This window comes from Miscanthus floridulus, chromosome 18 (genome assembly GCF_019320115.1).
Source record: "Miscanthus floridulus cultivar M001 chromosome 18, ASM1932011v1, whole genome shotgun sequence".
NCBI classification, from domain to species: Eukaryota; Viridiplantae; Streptophyta; class Magnoliopsida; order Poales; family Poaceae; genus Miscanthus; species Miscanthus floridulus.
Window position 1 is genome coordinate 19830885 of NC_089597.1, and position 7079 is coordinate 19837963.

Sequence of the window (7079 nt, forward strand, 5' to 3'; positions counted from 1 at the left end):
GTTTTTATGCAAGTTTGGTCCTTGATTTCTAAGGTGCTAGGGGTTCAGATGATTGGCTCTGATTTCGAATCAGTGGCAAAGTGGTGGCTAATAACATTATCTAATTTCATATCACTTGTCACACCCCTTGCTACCTAGCACTCGATCAAGAAATCTGTATCCAGTTAGCTTCATCACCATCTGGGTAGTAGTTGAGGTAGACGGCACCATCTTCCACACCATGCACCCAATTTATATCTAATCTACTATGTTCGATGGCCCCATTATTGGTATAGAATTTTTGATCTGATTCATAAAATAGCTTATCAAACTCGTCACGACCATAGAAACTCTCCATAGCTGGATGCACAATCCCGTTAGCTCGATGCTCACAGTACACGCAACGAGGTTGTTTTGCCATGCATACATATGAAGATAAAAAAACATTTGTACACTAATTAGTAAGATCAAGAATGCTTGTGCATCACATGTGATCTTCAACTAGGCACACGTTCTTTCATATAAGAACATACTCTAATTAGGTTGATCACAACTAATTTGGACCTCTCAAAGGATTAAGGAAATTCTAAGCAGTTAACTGATATGTGACTAAAACAGCAATAGGTAACTTCGTAGCATAATAAAGTAATAAACTACACTTGCATCATAACAAAAGGTGCAACAACATACAAGAAGTCTACATTATATGTTATGTCCCGCAAAATGTAATACTACGTCTTCAACGTTTGTTGTTTAGCTGATGCTATGTTTTTGTGCAAGATTGGTCCTTGATTTCTAAGGTGCTAGGTGTTCAGATCAGTGACAGAGCGGTGGCAAAGTAGTGGTTAGCTTTAGCTAATAAGAAACATGATACTAGGAATACATGCCCAATGATGACATTGCATGGGCTATGGACAGGCCCGGCCCTGGGGGCACTACTACAGGATGGCCTTGTTGTCCCGGGCGATAACGGCCTTTAGTCCCGGTTACCGCGCCGGGACAACGATCCCGGAACTAAAGGTGGAACCTTCAGTCCCGGGTCATCGAGCCAGGACTAAAGAGGGACCTTTAGTCCTGGTTGGTGTTACCAACCGGGACTAAAGGTCCTCCAGCCGAGCAAACGTGGCCGCACCCTTTAGTCCCGGTTGGTAACCCCAACCGGGACTAAAGATTCCTTTTCTTTTTTTTTTGTTTAATTTGTTTTCAGTTCAGTTACACATATTTGTTTAATATATAATATGTTTTTATGTACGTATTCTACACTGCTAATATAAATACACGCACGTATATAATTACATCTAATTCTCATCTCGAGCATTATTATATTCGAATAAAGTATGAAACTATATATATTATAGATATATATGTATATATACAACACTTTCATAATCTTGTTCTCGAAAATAACGATATCAATAAACATTTAATTTACATCATTTATTCCTTAGGATCAAAGTAGAACTCACCATTGGGATTTAGCATTTTTTCTACAAGAAATCCTGCTATTGACTCTTGAACTGCTTTTAGATGGTCTTTTTGCATGACCCTTTGTTTCAACCATTCAGCCTTGCATTTGAAATAAAAGAAAAAGTATTAATACATACATACATATATATATATATATATTCATTTAAAAATAAATAAAAAATTGATATATACGTACTCTGAGGACATCTTCAGGAGTTCTTCTTATGTGTGCAGTGATAAATTCACAAACGTAGTATCCACACAAGTTATTACCTGGTTGCTGCCGCAAACACCACTGTACGAGAAGATTATTCTCATCACCTCACACGTAAATTGAAGTACGATATAGTAATTAAACACGTGGGAAAGTATATATGGTACAACTTACTAGTATTTCAACTACATTAAGTGGTGCCTTGCAATCATTGCGGTGTTGCCAAATAAACTCTTTCCAAACCCTGTGCGATCAATAATGTACGATCGTTAATAAATTATGGCAAAGTCTATTCAATAATAGTTGTACGCGAGAGATCGAAATTACTCCTGGATAATGTCTATCATATCTTGATATAGTGCCCGCTCTTTTCTCAACGAGTCCAAGATTACTAACCGACTTGAGTTTAACTCAATGACAATGAGTATTCAGTGAAACCTGCATTGGTTTATACACACATGTACATGCATATAAGTTGTATTGATATTACATAAAATGTGTAGACTACATTATTATTAATACTTACTCAAAGTTGTACGGGAAAAGTATTGTTGTCTTATCGTGCTGCTTCACGAAGAACCTCATGATATTCTTCTGTGCTTCAGATACCCACTGCTCCTTGACAATAATATCGGTTTTGAATGCGATATAATGATCAATGAAGTCAACACTGGTGTCTTGTATTCTTTGGAGCTCTGACATCTGGAATCTATATATAAATATAAGTTATATATGAGGATAATTATATACACGTACGCATGGAAGTGAGTTTATTAAATAAAAGTATGAATCACTTATAAACAAAAGGAGCTAATGATTGATTTGTCCAGAGCGTCCATATGGTATAGTTGATGCAATTCTTCGAAACTAATATGTAAGATGTCATCGCCACGGAAGTAATGAAGGTCTCTAAATCTGATAAAGATCCACTCTTCACCCCTGCCACACGCCTGCATGTACCACTTGTTGAGCAAGTACATTTGCGTACCCAATTCATTCAGAGCCGCAGGATTGTACAGACTTTTGCCAAATTTATAAGTCTTCTAGGTATCAACTTCCAGGTTCTAGATTGGAGCTTTGCCCATCAATTGATCCAAGGTTAAACTAGTTAGTTCAAAAAAAAGCATTAAGGTCTTGAACCGACACTTCTCCAGAGTTGTCTGGTCGATAGACTTCTATGTTGGAACCATATTCATTAGCAACAATAAGATTTTGCATTGGTTGCTTCTGTTGTCCGAGCTATGGGACATCATTCCCTGATGCTTTTTTCCTTTTCTTATCTGCATCATGTGACTTCACGAGGGAGCGATCATAGTCTGATAGTGGTGGAGGCTTACGAAGTTTAAGCATCTTTTTCTTGTGAGCTTCGACCTTCTGCCTCAGCAGATCTCGTAGTATGTAAAAGTACGACTTCTCCTTAAGCTTCGCTTGTCTCTGCTTTTGGATATCTATAAAAAATCTTTCACTTTTTTGTCTTCTTCAATTACTATTTGCTCATCAGTCTTTTCAGGAAGTATTTCTTGAGAAATAACTCTTTTTTTCGGGGTCTTCTTTGCCGCCGGGACCTTAGACGTCTCTGTAGTGCGTCGCTGTGGAGGGGGTGGGGGCGGTGTTGGAGACCGGCGTGGAGGCGATGAGGCCGGTGTTGGAGACCGGCATGGAGGCGGTGGGGCCGGTGTAGGAGTTGGAGATCGTTGTGGAGGCGATCTGGCTGGTGTAGGAGTTGGAGATCGCCGTGGGGATGAAGTCGTCTCGCCCCCCGCGACGCTATGATGAGATGGGGAATGAATGATTGGGCTAGGCTAGGGGGAGACCCTGCTACAAAAACAAGTTGTGAGTCAATTACTTTTGAAGCCAATATAAAATTAATGGAAAATAATATTTCATTCACTTTCATTCGTACCTAGGGTGAGGTAGGGGAAGCGGTGGTGTTCCAGGAATGATGATGAAGCGTTTGCGCCATTGAATAAATGTCTTCTCTGCTTCTTCTAGTGTCTTCTCCCCATCACCGCCTTCAATGTAAAGAGGAACATTGCTGTAACCTTTGAGCACTCTATCGATCGAGACGCTAGCATATCCAGGTTGAATAACTGACCTATGGATTCTTGGTGTCTTCGTTCGGTCTATTGGAGATACAACCCCGACAGCCACCATGATTGATGCATTATTACCATCTGGAATGTGCAGCTCACATGTTGTTAGAGGCTCGGTAATGTCATCAACAGGGAAGTGCAACCCAGCGTCATCTTGAATAACTGGCAGCTCCGTGAAAGCACAACTGCTTTTCATCTGACCAACGGGGCTAATGGTGACTCTCGGCGTTGATTGCGATTGCATTTGACTCATTGCTAGCTGCACTTGCCTCTTGATCTCCTCCTGCATTCTTGCCTCAAGAGATTTTTCTCGTTCATGTGATTCAAGCAATGCTTGTCGTGACTCATTAATAAATTGCTCCAATACACGAATTCGGTCTGCCTCCTCATCCTTCTTTCTCTGGCGGCTTCTGTAGGTATCCTTGTCTGCTGGGAATGCTTGTAGCCACGGAACCGCCCCATAGCCTCTTGTTTGACCACCATGTTCGGGATTCTCTAGGGCATATATCAATTCATCCTTCTCTCTGTTGGGCTTAAAAACACCACTATCAGCTTCTTCCCTAGCACGAGCTAGTCTCTGTGTTGCTCTCTTAATTTTTTGGCCAAAAATTAGCTTGCCAGTGTCTGGGTCTAGGCTTCCCCCATGAGCGTAGAACCAATTCTTTGCGTGTTGAGGCCAGTTCTTCTCTATTGTTTCGGGTATGATTCCCTTGGCAGTAATCTCTGCTTCTAGGTTCTGCCACTTGGGAATAGCACTCCTATAACCACCTGATCCTATGCGATGATGGTATTGCTTCTGTCGGGCATTCTGCTGATTCCTCATCACACGTTCCTCACTCTCTTGAGATGTCTTGTATTGTACGAAGTCATCCCAATGGGACTCCAACTTGACAAACGCCTTAGCATTGAAATCCGGCATATCATTCTTCAAGATAAACTTCATATACAATGTCTTCTTCCAACTCTGGAACAATGTTGCCATCTTCTTCATTGTCCAATCCCTCACTAGCTCCTTCAAAGCATCATCTGCTTGTAATGTGAAATGTTGAGTGATATCTCTCCAAGCTAGGTTCTTGTCACGATCAGATACAAAACTAACATTAGGAGCGGATATCTTCTGCTTCCATTCACGAGCACTAACTGGGATCCTATCCCTTACAATAAACCCACATTGATTGACATATGTCTAAGCATGTGGTCCTAATGGTTTGCCGGTATCGGTGTCGAATTCTGATATTATGAAACGGCCCTCTAATGGCTTTTTTGGCCCTCGGACTTTCCTACTCTTGTCGGTGGTTGATGTAGATCTAGAGACCGGCTACATGAGTAGAAACACAACGATTAACAACAAATATACGTACGCATGTATCTATAAGAGATGATAGATAATCGAATATACCTCGCCAGTATTTTCTTGCACGACAATTTATTGATCTTCAACCACCGGGATATTCAGGATATCCTCATAATCAGCAAAGTACTGACTCGTGTCATCTACATCCGCATTGGTGCCGGCGTTGATAATATCCACCATTATGTCATCATTCAAGTTATCATCCGGAGCAGCTATTTGTATCTTCAAGATAACACATAGATAGAATTACTATGGCACATAACATAAGTACATGTGATAACACATATAGAATTACTAAATCCAATTAAATATAATAACACATAATATTTCATAAGGATAAACAATAATAAGGTATAGGCTTTGGAATCAAATCAAAAACACTTTCGATCCAAAAACATGGAAATAAGTACATGTATATATACACATAGAATGATACAATTTTCTCTCTCTCTCAACACATAGAAATAAGTGCATATGTATATATCTCTAGATATGCATGTGATGACACATAGAATGTCTCTCTAGATACAATTTTCTCTCTATCAACACATGGAAATAATTAAGTACATGTATATATACACATAGAAATAATTAAGTACATATATATGTATACATATAGAATCTCTCTCTAGATATGCATGTGATATAGATAGAATTACTAATAAAATATCCATGTGATATATAGATAGAATTACTAAAATAAAATATGCATGTGATATAGAGATAGAATTACTAATAAAATATGCATGTGTCAATTACTAAAACAAAATTAAATCTAACATATATATAGAGAGATAGAATATAATTACTAAATCCAATTAAATAAAATAACACACATATATCTAGATAGAATTAATTACTAAATCTAATTAAACCTAACATATATACGTAGATAGAATTACTAAATCAAAATTAAATCTAACACATATATAGAGAGAGATAGAATAATAATTACTAAATATATAAAAAACTATAATAAAAACTATCTAAAAAAACTATCTAAATAAAGTACTAATTAAATTTTAATATATTTAAATCTAATTAACATATATCAAAAACTATCTAAAAAAACTAACTAAAAACTAAGAATAAACTACTAATTAAATTTTAATACATTTTAATCTAACATATATATCAAAAACTATCTAAAAAACTATCTAAATAACTATCTAAAAAACTATCTAAAAAAATATGGCCGAGCTAGCTAGCAGGCTAGCTGGGGCGGATGGCGGGCGTGCTGGCCGGCCACGGGGCCGAGCTGAGCACCTCGCACGAGGACGACGTACGGCGGAGACGAGCTCGACGGCCGCCGGGCGGGGCTCGACGACGAGGCCGGGCGGGGGTAGACGACGACGGCGGCGCGGCAGAGATGAGCTCGACGGCTGGGCGCGGCAGAGACGAGATCGACGTGTAGATCGAAAAGTAGAAGATGATATATATAGGCCGGGACCCTTTAGTCCCGGCTGGTAACACCAGCCGAGACTAAACGCCATTTAGTCCCGGCCCGGCTTACCAGCCGGGACTAAAGGAGCTTTAGTCCCGGTTGGTGTTACCAGCCGGGACTAAAGGTATTTTTGGGCGGACAATTTCGCCCACCCTTTAGTCCTGGTTCCTAGTCTGGACCGGGACTGAAGGCCTGAAAATTTTGGCAGCCCACCAGAGTAATTGAAAAGGACTGGGATTTTGATTTTGTTCTCCTTGTTTAATACTAGGTTAATCAATTAATTCTATAGCAACTTCAATACTTTACAATATTTATTTTAAAAAATCCTATTGATTAACTAATTATTTATTGTAAATAGGAAAATTTTGTAACCAAAAGTTTTTAATTTCTTTTATAAATACAAAATATAAATGTTACTAATACTTAGTATTTTGTTAATTCAAAAATATATTTGTAACTTAAAATTAATAAAACTAATATTATTCGATAGGAAATTTATTATCACATTATTGTAACATCAATGTTTTT